The sequence below is a fragment of the Canis lupus genome, chromosome 23, assembly GCF_011100685.1.
Source record: "Canis lupus familiaris isolate Mischka breed German Shepherd chromosome 23, alternate assembly UU_Cfam_GSD_1.0, whole genome shotgun sequence".
Classification (NCBI taxonomy): Eukaryota; Metazoa; Chordata; class Mammalia; order Carnivora; family Canidae; genus Canis; species Canis lupus.
The window spans coordinates 4820719-4843968 of record NC_049244.1 but is presented as its reverse complement, the minus strand read 5'-3'; the positions used below and the strand labels follow the sequence as shown (position 1 = coordinate 4843968).

At 41.1% G+C, this 23250-nt stretch overlaps 1 long non-coding RNA gene across 3 annotated transcripts in view; it reads right to left on the bottom strand.

Annotated features, from left to right (window-relative positions):
- LOC102155029 overlaps window positions 1-23250 on the bottom strand; it is an 85348-nt gene that overhangs the window by 27004 nt on the left and 35094 nt on the right. For 2 of the 3 annotated variants that reach the window (XR_005376811.1, XR_005376812.1), the window contains exons 4-5: window positions 21528-21599; window positions 12207-12424 (exon numbers count right to left, since the gene is read on the bottom strand). This is a non-coding gene — a long non-coding RNA (uncharacterized LOC102155029). Of the gene's footprint in view, window positions 1-4344; window positions 8234-12206; window positions 12425-21527; window positions 21600-23250 lie in introns of those variants that run through there. The other variant, XR_005376813.1, reaches the window with a different exon arrangement.

Below are 23250 nucleotides of genomic sequence, written 5' to 3'. Positions count from 1 at the left end.
AAAAGTGAGATTAATTATGAGAGCAAGTGATTTTATTTTTCTTTCTAGAGACTTTCAGCTCACAATCCATTCTCACAAGAGAACTCCTTTGGTGATGAGAAAGTTGAATGGAAGGAGGAGGACAGAAAGTACCTATGGCAGATTCATAACTCACCATTGTAATGGATGCTGTTGATTCCACCCAGCATCCTTTACCAGGCTGTGTTCCCATCTAAACTTATGTGAGTATTGGAGCCCTCTCCTCTGAAGAAGTGTTGTGCACTGAACTACAGCTGCCCTACAACCAGCATGGGCTACAACTAATGGGTTAGCAATATAGAATGTGAAAACTGGTCCCCTTACCTAAGGTAAGTCAGTTCTTTGTATCCTATAAAATCTACCTATAATATCCGTGGTAATGGCCATTTCATTGGTGAGACTGGTAAGAAATTATAATTAAGTCTGCCTCAATTCACTTTACAAGAAATGTTAATTTGATTAATCTATCCATTTAATATATATTTCTTAAGGTTGCACTCTCTTCATAAGGCTGGGCACAGTAGGGACGTCACACTTTTGCTGACTTCACACCATTCCAGTTATCTATTGCTGAGTGACAAACCCCTCCACAGACAACTGGCCAGCTTGAAACATGACATTGATTTTGCTCATGAATCTACAATTTGGGCAGAAGCTGAAAAAGACAATGCACCTCTGTTCCACGTGGTAGCAACTAGAGCCACACAGAGGCTGGGGCTTCTTGTCAGAAGTTTCTCATCCTCATAATCTGGTAGTTGATGCTGGCCATTGGTCAAAATCTCCCCCAGGACTCAGGCTGAAATGAATACACACAGCCTTTCCTGTGACCACATGGCTCCCTCAAACCATGGTGACTGGGGCCCCAAAAGGACCAGGCAGAAGCTGTGTCATCGTTTTATGACATCCTAAGAAGTCTCAGAGCATCACTCCCACCACAGTCATGGCTCACCCAGATCCAAAGAAAGGAAAGAGATGCCACTGCTCAGTAGAGACATTTTATTGTGAAATACCATATGGGATGAGATATATATGGATGCTGTCAACTTTTGGAAAATACACTTTTCAACAAGCAGATAAGAGGCAGAGCCAAGGCTGTGTTAGGAAAATAAAAGGAAACCTGTGTGCAAAGGGCCTTGCACACTGCCATATTCTCAGCCGACCTCTGCCCCATACTCTACTATTTCTTCCAAGTAAAGCAAAACCTCTGGAGAATTCACACAATCTTTTGGGCTCAGTAGAGAGAAGAGATGGGAGAAGGGTCCCTATTTCAGCAAGCATGTGCATGCCCACTTTCCCTGCCACCATGTTGCCAAGGCCCTCCATGACCTAGAGGGGAGCCCTGGCTGAAAGGAGACTCCCAAATAATCCACAAGGGTCCCCTAGAGGGATGACAGGTATTTTCCCCCACCTAGGCCTTTGCATATGCCACTCCCCACTATCAATCCTCTTTTGCCTTGGTTCTTCATCTGAATACCCACTACAAGTCCTATAAGATTCAACTTATCCTGAGTGCTGAATTTTCAGGAGCTTCCTCCGGGCCTCCTCTCTTCTTTTCTTTTTTCTTTTTTTTTAATAATAAATTTATTTTCTATTGGTGTTCAATTTGCCAACATACAGAATAACACCCAGTGCTCATCCCGTCAAGTGCCCCCCTCAGTGCCCATCACCCATTCACCCCCACCCCCCGCACTCCTCTCCTTCCACCACCCCTAGTTCGTTTCCCAGAGTTAGGAGTCTTTCTGTTCTGTCTCCCTTTCTGATATTTCCTACCCATGCAGCCACTCTGGAAAACTGTGTGGAGGTTCCTCAAAGAGTTAAAAATAGATCTGCCCTACGACCCAGCAATTGCACTGTTGGGGATTTACCCCAAAGATACAGATGCAATGAAACGCCGGGACACCTGCACCCCGATGTTTCTAGCAGCAATGTCCACAATAGCCAAACTGTGGAAGGAGCCTCGGTGTCCATCGAAAGATGAATGGATAAAGAAGATGTGGTCTATGTATACAATGGAATATTACTCAGCCATTAGAAATGACAAATACCCACCATTTGCTTCAATGTGGATGGAACTGGAGGGTATTATGCTGAGTGAAATGAGTCAATCGGAGAAGGACAAACATTATATGTTCTCATTCATTTGGGGAATATAAATAACGGGCCTCCTCTCTTCATTCCAAGTCAGAGCTGCCTTTGCCTTAAGCTTCCCAGCACACTGGAGCTTAACATCCCTCCAGACTTCACCACACTGAATTATCATTGTGGTGGGGTAGAAAATCCATCCACATTACTCTTCTGCATACAAAGACAATGTGGTTTCTTCATTCTGTCAATAATGGTAAGCAGGAAAAGAAAACTAAATTTGTTTTAAGGTGTTATTCTTGGGTCTGATTCTAAATTTAAAGAAACTGTTGAATTAAGCATTTGATCTATTTAGATGATGGTGCCCAGACTCTCAGACTTCTGAAGCCCCTCTCACATGCTCCATCCCATCCCCTCGTGGTATGCCATTGGTGAGTGGGCTGTGCGTGGTGAGTGGGGAAAGTGAAGTGTCCCTGAACTAACCGGGTGCCCTCTGAGTCCTCTCCAGCTTCAGCTGTGGAGAGGCGGAGCTGGCCAGGCCTTGAAGTGGTATCTCTTGCGGAGATGCCTGTCCCACCCCAGGAATCCTGCCAGTACCTGCTGCTACAGGTCTGGTTGGATGGAGCTGTGGACTGGCCTTTCTCAGCTTCTTCAGCATCTGGTGGTGCTCTCTGGCTGCCTGGTCCTCACTTAGGCTCTCACTACTACTCTCATAGACCCTGAGAGTCTCTGCCGTGTCTAAATCTACCCTTGCTGTAAGGTCACCTTGCATCCCCTCCAGGGCCACCCTATGTTGGCCCCTTGTCTCAGGACATGTACCCTCCATCCCTGATTCCCAACCATGACTCTGGGGAACTAAAGGGACTCAGGGATGTCAACTGAAGCCCATCCACTTCTCTGGCCATTTGTCCCATCTGACTATATCTCCATTTCCTGTCTTCTTCCCACATCTAGTCAGGACTAGGAAGAGTGGGTTTTTCTCCCTGTCCCTCGTTGATTTGCATACTTCTGAATTCAAAATTATTTGACCAAGTCTACCAGAACTACCTCTTACTGTGTTTCTGACTTATCTCCACAAAGACAGTCCTTCAAGCCTGTGTCTGTTAGCAATTGCTACAATAATGCTGCCTAACAAACAACCGTAAAACCTCAGTGTTACTCTCAATAAGCATTATGAGGCTCATGGGTCTGGAGGTTGATTAGGGGTCAGCTGGTTGAGGCTAGGTTCCACCAAGATAGCTCAGCTGGGGTGATTCTGCTCCACTTGTTTCTGTCTCCTCTCCTGGACAAACAGGCTAACATTCTTCTCCCAAAGGAAATGAAAGAGCACAGAAAGAAAGCCCAAATGTTTCATGCCTCTGCCAGCTTCAGCTCTGTTAATAGCCCATTGGCAAAAGTGAATCACATGGAGTGGAGAAATATATCCACTTCAAATGAGAGAGCTGTGCAAAGTTATGCAGGTAAGGTTGTTACTGATAAGGGAGAGAAGACATGAGCAGAAATTTTGAATATTGACTATTTTAGAAAGACCGTTTTAAGCCCTCATTCTCATATGCCATCCTGAGGCTAATGATTATCTTAGGCCAATTGGAATGTTTAACTGCATTATGGAATTATCTGTTCATCTGTATTCTTCCATTAAAGCTATGACCTCCTTAAAGTCAGGGACCGTATTCTCTTTAGCTTTCTAAACTCCCAGTGCCTACACGTAGTATTTATAGTGGATATTATATTGCCTCACAATCATAAAGACCATCCTCCCCTGCTGCATAGTGATTATATGCTTTGGGTGGCAATGAGCATACTCTAATTTTTAGTGGCATATCCCTCTAAAAGTTCATATGGGAATATACCAAGGCTTTGGATAATCAATAAATGGCATTTCCCTAGACACAGGATTCATAGTGGTTCTACCTGAATGAAGCTCACAATTTGTATTGCCTTGTGGAAACTAATGCCCATTTCCTTCTGAATATAAATGAGAAACCACATAGCCCTGGTCCACCAGCAGCTGAATTGCTAACATAGGAGAAGTTGGTCTAGCACAAAGCAGATCTAAGAGAACCACCGATAAAAGATTACAGAGAGCTGAATTGTGCCCTGCCTCTATAGTTTTCAGTTAAATGACTCAGTGTCCCCACATCATCTTTCCCCCAAAGTACCACAACTCTATGTTTATTTATTGAGACAAACATATTTATTTATTCATTGTCTACCTTCTCACACTAGAATGCAAGCTCCATGTGAGTTAGGACTATTATATTTACTGTTCTATCCTCCACATGTAGAACAGAGACGGAAACATAAAAATGTACTCAATAAAAATTTGTCAGATAAATAGATGAGTGAATGAATGTATAAATAAAAAATGCAAAGCTTAAGTCAGTTTGAGTTTTCTATATATTACTACTAAAGAATCCTGATATGTAGTTCCAATACATGCTTGCTGAATGTATGTGTGGATGGAAGAGTCAGAGCAGGAGACACAAGAGCTGTCTTCAAATATTTAAAGATTATGCTATGAAGAAAGTATTTGATTCATTCTGTGCAGTTCCAGAAGTGGAATTACATTAAGACACATCATAAGGAAAAGTTTTCTAACAAATTGCTCAAGATGGAATGCAGTAATATGGTAGGTAATGAGCTTCCTGTCACTGGCAGTATAACAGGTTAAGCAAAGCTAGTAACTTTAGAGAGTATTCTTACAACAGTAACAGTCTAGATGCTGAATTGTTTTCAATAGTGAGAATTCATAGTTTTAACCTCCTCTCTTACATCTCCAGACTACACCTATAGCTTAAAATCTGAACAAGTGGGGATAGCTCCTCTTCAGATATCCGTCACTTGCAAAATTTTCCCCTGTCTAGTTCTACTTTGGCACTTCATAGCTTTGTGACTTTGGAAAAGTTCAGCTCACCTTAGGGAGCCTCAGTTTATTTATCTGCAAAAGAAAGGGACTGAAGTTAATAAATTAAATATCCCAAGATCATATTTATGAGCCTTTATCTGCTGTGCTATGAGCTTTAGCTTTCCTTGGTTTAATGTGATTTCCATAATAATAGAAACCTTTACACAAAAAGGGACATACACTACTATTACTCTCTTTTTATAGATAATGAAACAAAGACTCAAAAAGGCTAAGTAACTCTTGCTTGTCCAGCTTGTCAAAGCAGAGTTTATACATTTTTCAAGGCTGAGAAAGCTACATACTATAATACCTCAATGGGCTCTTTCAGCTCTGGTGGTCTGAGAATCAACATCTTCCTCCATTGGACCACAAACTTAAGATTTAAGGCTTTACAATCAACCTAAGTTAGCAAGGAAAGCAGCCTCATCCTATCCTGCTGGCCCCTCTGAGCTAAATATCTCCATGAACCTAAGAAGCAAAAATAATCCCCTAAGAACCACCTAAATTTGTGGTTCTCAAATCTTCCCCACCATGCCCCATCCCTTTAAGATTTCTTGACTGTAAAGAGGCAGAATAAAGAGTACCTGCTCTGAGTCAGATGTTTCCAGTTAGGCAGGCAGAACCCATGTGTGGGGAGATAAAATTGTATGTGGATGTGAAGGATAATATTATTAGCATTCCCATTTTACAATAGAAAAGCTGAAATTCAGTGAGGTTGTATGACTTGTGCTAGATCACACATAGCTAATGACAAAGTCAGGACATTTGAGCTCAGCATAACTCAGTCCAAAATGCCTGTTCTCTGTTCATCTGTCTCTGTATTTGTGTCTCTTTCTTTCCATTTAAGTATTGTCCTAAAAGAAAATACTGGTTCAATTCCACCCTATACATATTTTTAGAGGAATGAAGTTTATCCTCCTAACCTAAAACTTGAGAAAAATATTAGAGCAACCATTTGTCTACCTTTTCTCCAAATATTGCTCCATGCCTACCCTTTGTGAGCAGCCAGAGAATAGCATTGTGCACAAATTATGTAAAGTTCCCTATTCTAACCTTTGATTAATGCATCCATTAGCTATCATTACAGTGGTGCTGCCTAAAAAAAAATGCAGAAGTTTAAAATAGTTATCATTCACTGTCACAAATATAGGGATGAGTTAGGGTGACTTGACTTCAAACTACAGCAGGTTAGCATTGCCTGACTTAGGCCAAGTTCTGCCTGGTGGCTCTGCTTCAAGCTGCAAGGCCCTATTCCACTGTCTCTCATCTTCCTTGGACCAGCTGGATGGAGCGTGTCCTTCTCACAACACTAGAAGAGGCACAAGACAGCAAGCCCAAACCCCTAGCTGTTGCTTAAGCCTCTACTCATATCAGGTCTGCTAACATTCCATTGACCAAAGTAAATCACACCAATAAACTCAAAATCAAGGGATGGCAAAGTATTCTCCACCCATAAAGGTGGTGAGGTGTATTGGTTTGCATCGGCTGCCATAACAAAATGCCACAGATTGAGTAGCTTAAGCAACAGAAATTTATTTTTTCTCACAGTTCTGGAAGCTAGAAATTCAAGATCAAGGTGTTGGCTGGTTTGATTTCTCCTGAGGCCTCTATCCTTGGTTAGTAGATACCCACCTTCTCACTGTATCCTCACATGACCTTTCCTCTGTACATGTGCATTACCCTTTGTGTTTCTTCCTCTTCTTCTAAGGACACTTGTCCTATTCTATAAGGGCCCCACCTTCATGACCTTATTTGACTTAATTACCTCTTTAAAGGCCCTGTCTTTAAATATATCACATTGGAGGTTAGGGCTTCAACATCTGGATTTCGGGGTAGACAAAATTAAATCTATAACACGGGGTCGGTGAATTTTTCTGAATAATAATGCCTAGTTTCATTTTAAGTTTTTCCATAACTTGGAGTCTGATTGACCATGAGTTCAAATTTTGACTCTACCACTTAATAGCTATACAACCTCAGGAAGGTTGCCTAGATTTTCTCACTTGAAAAAAAAATGAAATTATAGTAATTAACTCATATGTTTGTTAAGAAATCATTGAAACAATTCATAAAAAGCAAGCACAAAGTAATTGCTCAATAAATATTACTAGTGTTGCGGCTCTTTACAATTAAGAAGCTTTCACTTCACTCAGGGAGGCTGTCTAGGCTGTGGCATCAGCCATATGCCTTCCCTTTCTGGACCTGATTCTATCCTACAGCAAACTTTATTCTCTCCAATCCATCTTGCTTCAATCTGTTTCTGCAATATGGTGACTCTCTAAAAAAATCCACTTAACATTTCTCTGCCAATAAATTAGAGGCCAGAAAGAAAGAAGATGGCACACACTTGCCTTTCTAGACATTTTACAGATGGTTGACTGCCTTGAAACCATGTCATGGCTTCTGGGGTCTCAGATAAGTGCTTGATTTTTATCTACCCTCTAAAAATCTTATGAGCTCAGAGGAGGACAGCACAAGCCATTAAGTAGGGCCCTTTGAGAGTATCTCTTGGGAGATCTTTTTGGAGTTAATGATACATAATCCAAAAGAACTTTTAGAACTTTGCAGTCATTTCTCAGAATCAGGTTGGTTATGGCACAGGCTAAGTGCCATGAAATATCACTGAAATATCTTCTGATATCTTCTCAACACCTTCTCAAAAGATTCAATCATCTAACCTCCCCAGTATTAATTCTTTCAAAAATTTCTCTTAGTTGGTGTTTCAAGAGGTTTTTAACTTCTCAGATCCCACCCAAAATGTCTGTAACAAGTGGTGGGGCCAGGGAGCACAGTGAAGAACACCCATGTGCATTGTTTTCTATTCTGCATAGAGTGACTTATGTAGTGATCACAATATCCCTGAACAGTAGTTAATGTTTTCTGCTTTTTAACAAAAAACAAGATGTTAAAATTAAATTTTGAGTAAGTCACCAAGATATAACAGGTGTGCCTGTCAAAGTTAGATACCAGACAAAATGCTACATTTTTTAAAAGGAATGTTTGAGAACCATATCCACATTGCTTGGCTCTGGCAGAGAATCACAGATGTGAAAAGAGGTTAAGATATGGAAAGAAAGGGATCCCTGGGTGGCGCAGCGGTTTGGCGCCTGCCTTTGGCCCAGGGCGCGGTCCTGGAGACCCGGGATCGAGTCCCACGTCGGGCTCCCGGTGCATGGAGCCTGCTTCTCCCTCTGCCTGTGTCTCTGCCTCTCTCTCTGTGTGTGGCTATCATAAATAAATAAAAAAAAAGTTGTCTGATTAAAAAAAAAAAAAAAAAAGATATGGAAAGAAAAGAGGATTTCATGAGAAATATGTCTTCAGAGCAATAGTATTCAAAATCTGGTTTCCAGACTCACATCAGCAACTTGCGAACTTAGAAATATGAATTATCAGGCTCTGCCCCAGACCCACTGAATCAGAACCTCTGGGAGTGGGTCCAATAATCTCTGTTCTAATAAACCTTCAGGTGATTCTGATGCAGGTCAGAGTTTGAGAACCACTAGTTCAGATAAAGCTATGTTCTAAATACCCCAGGAAAATTCCCTAGACTGCTAGGAGCATTATTTGAGACCATCCAGGGAATCAGAATCAATTTAACCAGGAGATGCCTCATTGTCAGCCAATTTCCAAGCCACTTAGGTGCCATTGTTTCCCAAGGCAGAAAGTTTAGGGAAGACCAGGTTGTTTATGAGAAAATTTCTGAATTTACTAAAGACACTTAGACTGGGGAAAAGTCAAGACCCTGAGCCAACCTCCCTTCATTTCTATGCCCTGATAGAGTTAGCCACACTAACGCTTTTCTAATCCCTGAAAAAACAAGGGACCTCTTGGGGAAGTCCCTAAAAGGACCTGAGAAAATAAACTGACAGCCTGGTTTCCCTCCATCACTCAAGCATGCAGACTCAAGTTCACTGATGAGGAATGACTTTGTCTGGACAGCTCAGTCTAATATGTATCTCCTGGGGTTTGTGAAACTCAGTGGACTGAAATATGACCCCTGTCCCTCAAATTATGGAGTGCAGGAAGCATGATCTAGCAAGCTGATTTAGTGCCCTTTAAAGTTGATTGCATTGGTCTAGGGGTGCATTCCCAGATTTTATCAGCAGAAAGGATATGTGAATGTTTTCCATGGGCCCAAGGTATATGGCCTGCATAAAAAGCCAGCATATCTCTTCTTAGAACCTCTACTCATTTTCTAATGCTGTGTAATAAACTGAAACAAAGTTTTAGTGGCTTAAAACATTGCCCATGTATTAGAGTTCACAGTTCTGTAGGCAGAAATTCAGGCATGGTGTGAGTGGGTTCTCTACTCAGGGCTGCATTCATTTCCAGAAGCTCTGGGGAAAGATTTGCTTCCAAGCTCATTCAGATTGTTGGCCAAATTCAGTTTCTTGATGCTCTAGGACTCAGGCCCCCATTTTTTTGCTGGTTGTCTACTGGGGCCACTCTGATCAACTAGAGGCTCCCCACGTTCCTTGTTACATGGCCTCATCCATCTCAAAAACCAGCAATAAAGAACTGCTCTAACATGTTGCCTGTGGCTTCTGTCTCTGACCTCTTGACCCAGATTTAAAGGACATGTGTGATTAGTTTAGGGCAACCTGACTAATCTCCCTTTTGATTAACTCGGAATCCACTAATTTCTTAAGTAATTAGTACTTAAGAAAAAAGTCAACTGATTAATTAAAAACATCAACTGCATATGCAAATCTCTCATGTAATAATCACAGAAGTTTTACCTATCATTCTCAAACTCCACCCACATTCAAGGGGAAGGAATTACACAAGGGTGAAGATCCTTGAGAGTCATCCTAGGATTCTGTCTACCAGAGATACTGTCCGAAAACCAGAAGGGCAAGGGGACCCGGCAGGTGATAGATGAAAATGAGTGCCAGGTAGCTAACAATCATCTTTTGGAGGTCAAGAATTTTGGAAAAGAGGAATCCAAGCAAAAGGAATTTCCAAATAGTTCATCAACGTGACGTTTGAGAGCGAGTGTGCTCAAAACTGCAAGTCTCAGAGAGCAAGGAGTCAGAAAGAAGACCACCCCATTTCAGTTATATAAGAATTTTCCTGTGACCTCTTTTCCCCTCCACCCTTTAAGAACTTTAACCCAGGCAACGGCAAAACCTGTGTGTAACCTAGGGAAAGGGTAAATGCTGATACAGGAAAGAAGAACCAAGCCATCATATCCTATTCCCCCAAAAGGCAGGTGGCCACTGAATACAGGTTTTAGCTAAATGGGAAAAGGCTTACATTTTCTTGAAGATTGAAGTATCAATTAATGCCTGGGACTGCATATTTTTTCCCACAGAATTACAATTGTAGTTTTTAATTTGTTTTTATTCTTTAAAGTACTTTTTTTTAAGATTTCATTTTTTATTTATTCATGAGAGACAGAGAGAGAGAGAGAGAGGCAGAGACACAGGCAGAGGGAGAAGCAGGCCCCATGCAGGGAGCCTGATGTACGCCCCGGGCTGCAGACGGGGCTAAACTGCTGCGCCACCGGGCTGCCCTTATTCTCTAAAGTACTTAAGTAGGTTAGGTTTCCTAAGAATGAACAGAAAAGTCATGGGGACTCCTGAGCTTTAATCAAGTGGTAGGAAAAAATGTTTTCTCCAATGAGTAAAGTTTAAGAGGACAATGGAAGATAAGAAGAAAATGAAGGTGAAGACAAAGAAGGAGTGGAGCACTTTTTTATCACACCCCAAGTGTCATGATTCTTCAAAGTACTGGTTATGTACATGTAAAACAACTGGGACCACAGAAGTGAACTGACTTACCCAACACATACAAATAGTAAGCTAAGGAATAACTGAGCTGGAGTGGGAATTCAAGTTGTCCAGATTCTAAAACCTATTATTTTATTTCACTATCATGCCAAGTCGAAATTTTGACTATAGTAAAATCATGAATCTGGTGGACAGAAAGCTAGAAAGGAGCTGTATGGAGATAAAAGCCCACTCCCACTTTGGGTAGGTTCTTACTACCACCTTTTCCTTCACATGGGATCTGTTTAGGTTGCAGGATACAACATGACTCTTCACAGTAATGTTTTACCACCTTAAAGAAGCCTAAACTGTTCTTCCTAAATAAAACTCCAGAGACTTAAACTTTCCTTTTCCAAGGACAAGAGGTAAAGACTCTGCTGTGGGAGTGGCCCAGGACCTCCTGGATGACCAATCATTGTGGAGCTTCAGTTAACTTGAGATAACTATTTTCGGTCATAGTGGGATGAAAAGTGCACAGCAGCCCCTATTTCCCACCTTCCAGCCAGAAGAGCAGTAGATGATTCCTAGGGTGACCAGACCCTGCTGCAGTGAGAGAGGAGGAAGAGAGAAGATCAAGAGAGGAGAAAGATAATATGCTTTCTCTGTGGCACAATCTTCCCTTTCAGTTTCATAGGATCAGCTTTCTATGAGGGAGGACATGGAGATCACAGAAGAAAAGTAAGATGTGCCCACCCCTGCCAGTAGGAAATGAGGAGCCAAGGCTATGCCCTGGGATACCATGCAGTTAAATGGTACTCAATGAGGTCAAGGAGACAGATTACAGATCATGGTAGAGAAGAAGGAATAAGGACATGGCAGCGAGACAGTTTGTGATTTGTGCTAACTCTAGGATTTGTACATACTTAACAAGCCTATCTGAGTCTCTTTATTTCATCTGACAAATGGACTCAGAGCTCCTCAAGGTTGTTCTAGAATGAAATGAAATTATGTTCATAAAACACTTGACACATAGTTGACATGACTGTTGGTTCTCTCTCCAATCCACAGTATACCCTTTGGCCATTGAATATTTTTAGAGAACTTCTCAAGGTTTATGCCAAAAAATATAGTCAGTCAATTATGATACTTGCAATCCACGCGAACATCCAGCCACACATCCATGAATTTATTCATTCTCTCTGTAAAATAATGACAAACACTGTGCTGTATGCCTAGCATTAGGTTTGTGGTAAGATCTTGTTCTTCAGTGGGAAGACAGGCCCGCCTGCCCCCTTTTTCCTTCTCAGAATCAGAGTGATGGAGTTAATGAAGGAACAGGAAGCAGGAATAATTACATTTTAACTTTGAACACAAAAGCCAAGTGTTCTGCCAATATCTTTCTATAGCAAAACAAAACAAAACAAAACAAACAAAAAACCTTCCAGGAAGGGAGTAGAAAAGTAAAGCAGAAAACTATCAGCCAATACCTGAGTACTTGACTTTGGTGCCTACCAGGGTGATAAAGCACCAGGCACTAAGGGGCTTCTCATCCCACTGTCAGTGAAGGTGAAAAGGTCTATGCTCCTTGAAGGCTGTAGCTGTAGATGACCTACCCTTTCATGTGATGTCCTCACTTGTCCTTCTTGGCCACTGTACCTTCACTAGGTGTCAAGAATTTCAAGATATATAGAAAAATGGTCCTTATCTGCAAGAAACTCACAAGTAACAGGAAAAAACAGATGATATATTAATCAAAGTAATTAATGCCAGATTCCCCCACAGACCCAACACTTCAGTGATTTAATACAAGTTTATTTTGTGCTCACACCACAACCAAACACAGGATAGGTGGCCTTCCTTTATGCTATAGTTACACTATAGTTACAATGAACTTCAAGGTCAGAAAGATGGTGAATGGATCATGTGGGATGATTTCAAGTGCAGGCCTAGAAGCAGCACACTAGAGTGAGTGGGACCTAATCTTGAGGTTAGGGGGAAAATTTTTTTTTAAGATTTTATGTATTTATTCATAAAGAGAGAGAGAGAGAGGCAGAGACACAGGCAGAGGGAGAAGCAGGATCCATGCAGGGAGCCCGACATGGGACTCAATCCCAGGTCCCCAGGATCACACCCCAGGCCGAAGGTGGTACTAAACCACTGGGCCACCGGGGCTTCCCTAGAAGGGAAATTTGAGGGCTACGATAATGGTGTACTTGAACCTAGAGTCCTTGCCAGGCATCTGGAGGAAGTCTGTACCCCAGGGTGTTGCCAGAGATGTGAGCCAGGTGTTTGTGACCCTCAACCAATAAGCAAGGCCTCCTTAGTTTCCTGCTTTCATGACAGAAGGGAGCATCATATCAATGGCCACTGTTTCAGCACCACACAGAAGTGGGGGGCTTGAGCATCAGATACACTGGGCCTCAAATGCTTATTCCACCAGTACTGGGCAAGTTGCTCTTGAAGCCACAGTTTCTCTAGAATGAGAATAACAATGGTTATCATAGGAAACAGCCTGCAGATGAAGGACAATGCTGTGTGTAGGAACATAAGAATGACATCTGGCAGCAGGCTTTCCAAACATCACTAGAACTTCCACCCTCTATCAGGCTTACTTCTTTCCCCTTCTTTCTAGAACAGGCTTTGATCACACAATCGACTGATTTGGATTACTTGCAATGTGCTTTTTCTTTGCACTGGGGTGTCCTTGGGCTGTGTCATTTGGAGTAAAGCTGCTCACTGCCTTAACTCCCTGTTCCAGCACACCCACTGCACAAAGTTCTTGCCTGTTCCTGGAATCAGGGGACCTCTGAGTCTCTCCTTGAAGTCAGCCTAACCTTGGAGCCTAATAGTCTTCTTATGTCTATGATCTCAATATGTATTGACAATCACCCTCTGAAATAGACAGTATTATCCCCATTTAACAAATCAGGAAAACCACAAAGGGATTTGGAAGGTGAGACCAAATGTATTCCATTTCTTTTAATACAATTCTAATATTTTCCCTGGTATAAAAAACAGACTACCCTTAATTACTGCATCAAAAAGTAGTGGGAAAGATGTAGGTATTTTGCCAGGAAATGAGATGGCTCTTTAAAAAAAAATTGTATAACTAGTTTCCTCTGTAAATAACCCATAAAGTAGGTATTCTCAAAACACTAAGCCATAAACACCAATTCCAAAGATAAAACACAGAAGACATAGCAGATGTCATTTGCTTTTGTCTTGTACTGAAGAGAAGTAAACTAGGCCCATTGATACCAAGTGAAATAACAGGACCCTGGCATATGTTGAAAGAATAACCCTTTTCCCTTTTGGTTAGTTTTTTTTTTTCTGCGAAATTACATAACTGATACATATATAAATACATAAGATGTACAAACACGCATATGTGCATGTATTTATATCCGTATAAACACGTACATTTACACACATACACATATCCCAATTAACAAGGACCAGACATTTTGTTCTAGCACAGGTGCCACCAGTCAGAAAGTGAGAAGGAGGATTCTCTGGATAATCTGACCCTCTCACCCTCCACTGAAGACAGTAAATAAGAGTTAAAAAGTGAAATGAGACCTGGAGTGTACTGCATTTCATGGCCAACACCCTTGACACCCATGAGCTTCCTGACCCACCCTATTTTTTCTATTGGGTGCCACAGCAGAAGGTGCCAGTGCCCTCTTCCCTGCATATCCTCTTCAGTCATCTACAGGCGGCTCCTATGTAAGCCATACATAGGAGGTTAAGGGAGTGTGCTCATCCCAGGCTCAGGGAAGGTCAGAAGTTCCAGAGAGATGATGCCCTAAGAGTGCCCTCAACACTGAATATGTTGGAGCTCGTGGACAAACACGTCAGCTTCTTCACCCACTGATAGACAAGGTCTGGGTGTACTTTACACAACCTCTCTTTAGGACTGGGCCCTAGTCACCCCTGGCAAGTGTCTGCCAATCGATATACCCTTACTGGCCTTCCCACTCAGGGCCTGTCTGACTCCCCCTCACTCCCTTACTCTGCTGCCCAAGGTCATTGCCCAAGCAAACTTCTCACTCAAATCCCTATTTCAGGGTATACAAGTAGGGGACCCAAACTAGTTCCCAATTTTAATGCTTCCAAACCAGGTCTCCAGCCCCCAACATCTCTGTCTTATTAGATGTCCTGGGCCCTGTTTCCCAGCCAGTTCCAGAGGAAATCATGGCTCCCTCCTCTGTGCTTCATCTGTCTACTCTCTGTGTCCCCAGGTGGCCTACACTAGGAATTCTGTCACACATCCAGGGCAACACTGAAACAAAACAGGTGTTCAGCCAGCAACATATCTCCAGTACATCTCAGAGGCTATGGAGCTGCCTGGCCTGGGGTCTGGGAGCCCCTGGGGAAGCCCACTAGCTGGCTCTGGTAATCTGCTTTTCTGTAACTGCAAACAAGCAGATAGACAAACTGATAGGCCTCTGGCCACTGGTACCCTCTGTCAGTATGGTGTGTGTCTAAGAGGAAACTTCTTTGTTCTAGAGCAAAGAAATTACCCACAAATGGCTGCCTTACCCAGCTGTTCCCAGCTCCTCTTCTTTTAGCCTCCTTGCATTAGACCCTGTCCCCACCATGACCCAAGTGGTTCCATAGAGCCCAGCTCTTAGCTCCTGAAGGATAAGGTCATCTTGCAGCTGGACTCAGACAGAGCCACCCTACATTTGCTGCCAACATGTCCAGTGATCAGGAAAGTCTCACAAATATCTCACCAGAAAGCACATTGCTCCTCACCTTTCATGCAGACTGCCTATCTCCCTGCTTGGCCCATATCACCCCTCAAGCCCATTCCCTATAACCCATGACCCTCCCCAAGTCTGAACCCCCACACCAAGCTGGCATCACATGGCAATGTCTTTCCTGTCAGACTTCTTGAAAACAGGAAAGCTGGTTCATTCCTGTCCTCACGGCTGGCTATAGTGCCAATTACACATAAGACAGATCTTTCCACACCAGGGGGCAATAGGCCTTAACATGAAGATGTCCCTTGGAAAGGGGATACAGTGATATAAATTCACTCAAGAATATTGAGTCTCTGAAGTGTAAAAGAAGGAGACTCCCAGAGGAGGAGAAATAGGAGTACAGCAAAGACATGCTTTGCTCAATTCACATATCTTAGCCTGGAGAGAGAGGGACAGAGCAAAATCTGCTTAGGTAGTACTGAGGAAGGGAGAGAATAGGACACATTCTGGAGCATTTCTTCCTATAGTTACAAAAATTAAGAACCTTGAAGTCCGGCAGAATCGGACTCGTAGCCTAGCTTTTCTGAGGTGGTTCACGAAGGCCTCTGAAAATGTCAACACTCTAAAGCAAAGAAGCTTTAGAAATGAGCCCAAGTCTGGTAACATTTCTGATTTTTAGCCAGTCATGGTGTGGTTTATTTGAAGGCTGTTTGAGGCCACTGGAGAAATTAACAGAAAGTCATAGCTCCACTGGTTACCTTCCAGATGAAGCTTCCACAGTGTGGAACAAGGTAGTTTCTATTCACTAACTCAGAAAACTTTAGAAAATTTTCTAAAACTTTAGAAAATCTCATGGCTTGATCCAGGGATAACTCTAGGTAGGAATGTCTTGATGAGCTTCAGAGTAAAAACCATAAAGAAAGTCATCACCACAGCTGGGGTGGGATGCTGGCATTCGAGCATACCTGGTGGAGACTCAACCTCGCCAGCAATACACAAAGCTGCCTTGCACCATGTGGGAGACTCATCAAAGATCCCACAGTTCTTTTTATTTTTTTAAGATTTTATTTATTTATTCATGAGAGACACAGAGAGAAAGAGAACACGTGGCAGAGGCACAGGCAGAGGCAGAAGCAGGCCCCATGCAAGGAGCCCGACATGGGACTTGGTTCTGGGTCTCCAGGATCAGGCCCTGGGCTGAAGGCTGCACTAAACCGCCGAGCCACCCGGGCTGCCCAGATCCCACAGTTCTATAGCAGCTGCATTAGAGCCCTGGCCCAGGTGTCATGGATATAGTTTTATAGGAAGATTCATCCAGTCTCCTAACCTACTGTGTGATGTGAGGTTGCTCACTCTTCTCCATCCATTTCCATATTCCAACATGAGAAATGATCCTCTTCCTTAAAGGAAGTAGGAAAAGTGTATGCTTAGAGAGAACCCACTATATGTTCCAGATTCATTCTAGATACTCCAGATGAAGTATTTCATTTAATCCTCACACACTCTGAAGTAGTTAGGCAGTGTAGAGTCTGTCAAAGTTTGCTCAGGAACATAGAAACCACTATAGGTACTTCAGCAGAGAGGGGGGTATTAATACAGAGATTACTAAACCTGAGACAGGTGAGCAAAAACCTGTGAGAACGACTTCTAGCTTTGAAGAAATCAGAAAATACTTGGATCATAGGAAGCCCCTGCCAGGGACCTCACCCGCATACCAGAGCTCACCTGGAAAGCCACTGCAAACCATCATACCCACTTTATGTTTGCATGGCTACCACCAGGTCAGAGGGCAAAAATGATTCTCTTCCTCTCCGCCCTCAAGTCTGCATGAATGCCTTGCATGTCTGGCATGATCTAAATCAGAGGGATCTGGATAATGTAGTTTTCAGCCTTTAAGCCTCCACAAAACAAGAGAAAACTAAGTAACCAACAGGCAACATCCTACAAAGAGAGGTACTATTGTGCTCTTGTTATTACTGAAGCAACTGCAGTTCCAAGAAGTGGAATAATTTTGCCTAAGTTCCCACTGCCAGATTGCAGTAAGAACAGCATATGAATAAGCCCGAGTCTCTCTTCCTCCAAAATCCAAGAGGATAAATGGAATTTTGATGGATATGGAGACATAATTTTGTCCACCTGAATCTTGAGAGGACTTTCTATGCATGTATTGCTGCATACCCACCAACGATGCCAGCATGAGACAGGTAAGGCCTAATAGTGAGGTTCTATGTTAGGAGTCTATTTGGTGTTCACACATAGTAATTAGGAAGAATCTAAGGCTGTAATATTAAAACTTGAAAGTTTTCAAGTGTTATCAGGGGAATACAAGTCAAAACTACTTTGAGATACTCTTTTACATCCACCAGCCCAGCAACAGGAAGGGTTGGCAAGGATGGAGAGCCTCTCCACCTCTCAGATACTGTTGGTGGATGTGTAATTGGTAAAACCATTTTGAAAAGTAACTTGCCAATACCTCTGAAAGTTAAGAGTGTTCACAATTTATGAGCAAGAAATTCTACTCAGTATAAAAATATTTTTTAAAGAAATTAATCTGTGCTCATAATCTGCAACACATATAGAAATGTTTACAGTAGAATGCTGCCCTTAGCCAACTAACACTTCAAGCAAACCTAATGGCCATTAACAGGATGAATACATAAATTGGGTTATATTCATTCAATGGAATATTATAGAGCAATAGAAACAAATGAATCACACTTAGATTGAGCAAGATGTATGAACTTCAAAGTTTTGATGCTGACAGAAAACATTAAGTTACCAAAGCAGTATTATTGCATTCCTATAAAAGGCAAAAACTAAATAACATACTATACAGCATGCATGCATTATGTCATAAAATTATAAAGAGAAGTAAGATAAATATTAATTCAAATGGAAAATAATGGGTTTTTTTAGAGGGAGACTTGAATGGAATGCAATGGGAGGCTCAATGGAGTTTCTATGATCTGGAAAATGATCTGTTTCTAAGAGGGGTAGTGGGGTCGAGGGTATTTGATTGTTACACCTTATACTACATAATATGTGTCATATATGTTCTTTTATGTATATGACTTACTTCACATGCAAAGAAAGTTGACATCACAGACTTTCTGCAGTCCCATCCAACTACTGTTTTGTACTAAGGGTAGTCAGTGTGGCCTGTCCAACACTCTCTGGTCTTTCAAATGCAGCCTCATACATGCTCTGAGACAACATAAAGTTTACTGCAGCCATATGAACTCCATCCTCTGAATTCCTCCTGACCACCATTTGTCAGCTCCACAATACAAAGTAACAAACTAAGATGGCTTAGAGCATGGATTTTTTATTTTGATGTGAATTTTGAAACCTGGTTTGAACTTCAGAACCCAGGTTTGAATCCTAGTCCTACCACTCATTATCTGTGTTATAGTGGAACATTATATAGCTTCCATGTATTCCAGCCAGTAATTTAGTACTTACCTCAAGGGATATTATTATGAAGACGCAACATTGTTATGCATATAAAACACTTAGTAGAGTGACTAGCATACAGTACATATTAGTCGATTGTCAATTTTTACCATTTACTTGAAGATTTATTTATTTATTTTAGACAAAGGGTGGGGTGGGGATGGGGGCAGAAGGAAAAGGAGAGAGAAAATCCTCAAGCCAACTTTACGCCCAGCACAGATTCCAATGCAGGGCTAGATCCCAGGACACTGAGATCATGACCTGAGCTGAAACCAAGAATCAGATGCTCAATCAGCTGAGCCACCCAGCTGCCCTGTCAATTTTTACCATTTCTTCTCATTTTTCTTCTTGCAACATTTGTTGATCAACACATCCTTCTTGTTTGAACCCATATTATAGTGACTACTATCTAATTGGTACCATTCTTAAAAATAGGGATCAGTAAACTATGGCCCATGGGCCAAATAGGAACAACTGCCTATTTTTATAACTAAATTATTGGAGAAGAGCCATGTCCATGCATTTCTCTATGATCTGTGATTGCCACTGTGCAACAACAGAGCGGCATAGTTGCAACTCAAGCTGTATTTCCTGCAAAGGCTATCTGGCCTTTTATAAAAAAAAAAAAAAAAAAAAAAAATTGTTTGCTGACTCCTGCTTAAGAATATGGTTGAACTCTGCTCTTCTGGCTTTGATCTTGCCCCCTGCTTCCATAACCTCCCTATTACAGACTCATTTCTAGATATCTGTACTCCAACCTCAGGCACAGTGACTGGTGAAGCCAACATAAGTCCTTGGGCTAGAGGGAACAATAAGTTCAACTCTTCTTTGTTGGCCATCTGGACACAGATGAATACCCAAGAAAACTGGATACATTTCTGTCCAAGGCAAGTCATGTGACAGCAGACTCTGACACTAAAGTCTCACTGTCTCATATTAGAAATTTCCCACAGAAGAATACACAATCACCTCACTTCAAAATAGAACATGTAAAAACATGATAAGTATGTCAATATTATATAACTGTAAACCATACAAAGATAAGTATTAACTATCAGCATGACCCAGCCATTAAAAATGTTTTAAAACTTAAATATTACCTGTTTTATTCTCCTAAGTAAGACAAAACCATTATGATGTTAATTATGAGGCCACATGATTTTCTCAATGGGTCTTAGGAGGAAACAAGTCAATGTGAAACAAGTATCTATTTTTTTAAGCTGTCTCTATTCCACTGACTTGGTCCACATGACCTCACTCGCCCAAGACAACACACAGTTGTAAATGAGAAGTCCTCCAGTAAGGATAAAGGATGGCACAAAGACAAGGAGTTTCAGCAAATTACCCATTCCCACCCAGGGAAGGAAAGAAAGGGGAGTGCCCTCTTCTGTGTGCTATTTTAGTCACATGTGATTAATAGCCTGTCACACTGTCAGGAGAACCCAGACTCCATCAAATCGACACACATGGCTGCTCTGGGTGCCAAAATAGGGCATATTGCTGTGCAAAAATGTGCCAGGGGATGCCCCGTGTGTGTGTGTGTGTGTGTGTGTGTGTGTGTGTGTATAACACATACCTGCCACTTGCATCCCTTGATCCTGAAATACTGCTGAAATTTCTCTCCCCACATACACTCCCAAACTTTGTGTGTGTTTTCCCATTTCATTCAGCAGGCAGCTGTGAAAGCTATTATACTGCCTACGTAGCAACAGAAAAGGATCTGGTAAGTGTTTAATGAGGGGGAGGTGTGATAAAAGGGATAGGGCAGTTAAACTGGGTGACTTAGGAAAGAATAAACTAATGAATGCTGTTGCCTTGGAAACCAGATCATAGTCTATAATCTAATACTGTTCTATCACATTCAATATTCTGAGAAATGGGCAAATCCTATTTGATTCACTCAGGAATATTACCTTTATAGATATTAACAGTCTAGTCTAGGTACTTCATCTCCCCACCCATTAGTGAAGCAATGCATAAATGAGATAGGAGGTATGTCCTCTAGAACAGAAGAATGCAAAAACCTTTTGTGAATCCTAAAAGGACTCTCTATAATTTATTTTTGTTCCTTATTAAATTGGCTGTCATATTTCTCTTTACTTCCCATAAACATCCTATCTTCCAAGCCTGCTCTTTAACAAAATATGCATGCAAGAACACCCAAGAAATTGATGCTTTTCTGTAAAGTTTGGCCTTGGAAGCAAATGTGTCCCAACTTCATATATCAAAAATTTCTTCCAATAATCATTCTTGGAAGTTCCTGTGCTGACCAATTCCCCAGGACAAATTTAGCACATAGGATTTAAAGTGATTTAAAACACATATTACAATACTTAAATAGAAATAGAAACAAATATTGAGAACTCAGAAACATAAATCTAAATGAAAGATCAGCATAGGAGAGAGGGTGGTGCAGTACATATTTGCAACCCTTAAAGTCCTAATTGTACTGGTCAAACCAACAATTTAACTGAGCTTCCTGCTTGTCAAAGCAAAGGAGAAAGCACTAACACAAACAAATAAATAAATGAATACAACAGAGTATCCTTCAAAATAACTCAAGCTTTCCTTAAAACTCAGTATTGAAAGAAATTTCTCACTTGGAGGGTCATATACGAACCACTAAGCAATAGCGTGCTAGTAACTCACCTGCAAATGCAGTGATGGGTTTCATTAGGATCCCTCAGCCATGAAACCAGAGGGCAGTCCTCTCAAAGCAGTCTGGAGGGGTAGGAAAAGAGAGAGAAGTAATGAATAGGTAGAGGATGGAATAATATAGAAAATCTACAGAGCATGTATATTTGTCTTGCTTGATCTAAGAATTATAAAATTTTCAAGAACTCTTGCATACCCCTTTCCATATATTCCTTAGTTCAACTAACCTTTAGGTAAGAAATTGGAAATCTGGCTTTTTGAAGGCAATATTACACTATATGTTAACTAACTAGAATTTAAGTAATTTTTTTTTAAAAAAAGAAGGAAAGCAGACATCTTTTTTTTTTTTAATTCTCTGTTCTAGAATGCAGCTCTACTTTGGGTATTATTATTATTCCAGATTGACAACTTTTTATGAGAAGGGTGGAATAAGTTTGATACTCTCCAACCAACTCCCAGATAAAGGTATTACTGCAAAGATATTACTGCAATGGAACAAACTCTGAAACTCTGTAACGGTTCTAAAAAGTTCATAGTGCACCTTATCATCTTGAAGACCTTGGTCCTATCCATACTCTATCAAAGGCAGGGACAAATCATGCTCATCAGATCTTCATGGGCTTCTCTATTTTTCAATCTCCTTTGCAGTGAAGTTAGGCTATATGACTAAGTTCTAACCAAAGGAATGGAGACAAAAAATAATATAAGCCATTAAAATGTCCAAAGCAACCCTCCAACATAACTTTCTTCCCTTGCTATGGCAACGTAAGAGGCCATATGTTCCAGATGGCATGGCTACATCTAGCCATGACATGAGCGAAAAATAAAGTTTAATCTTGCTAAGCCACTGAGATTTTGGGGTTTACCTAGTGTGAGAGTGAGTATTGATTGCCTGGATGAATAATACACCGGCTAACAAAGTGCCTCCACCACACCATTTGTCATTTTTTAAATTAAGTTTTATCAATCTGATTATAGATGTTTTATATTTTGGGTTAACTATCTTTGTAAAAATGTAGACTTAAAATTGCACAAGTTTTAACTACTGCACTATCTTAGAACATAATTCTGTCTCTTTCTCTCCACCTACCTCTACTTCCTGAACATAGAAACATAAAAATATAATTAGAAAGAAAGATATAAATGGTGAGTGACAGATACAGATAAATAGAGGAACAGCCAGATATAATGCTTAGATGGACTCCTAAAAGTTGCAGGTGGGTGTGGCTTCCACATTTACTTCAACCAGTGATTGAGTGGAAAGGCCACCCTTGACGATTTATAAATGTTGGCATTGGATACTGAAAGGTAGACTGAAATTAGCAGTTAGAAAGTGTTTTAACTCAAATAGTCCTATTCCAGAGTCTGCATCTGATTTAGCACTCTGTCTACTGCCTTAATTGATTATCTTCCATTCACTCAGTCACCTTTTCCAAAACCAAACGTTTCACTAAGATTAGTGATATGATGTCGTTTTGTTTCCTGACAACTTGTGTTTCATTTTCTGTGGCTGCCTGGTTTCTTTAAGGATATTTTTTATCTATTTATTGATTTGTAAGAGCTCTTCAAATTAATTTAAATTTAAAATATCTTAAAAGATATTAACCTTGCACCTGTCCTATTTGTTCACAAATATTTATTCAGTCTTCATTTTTCTTTTAATTTAAGGTGACTTCATTTCCTTCAAAATTTTCCTTTATAGGGAACCTGGGTGGCT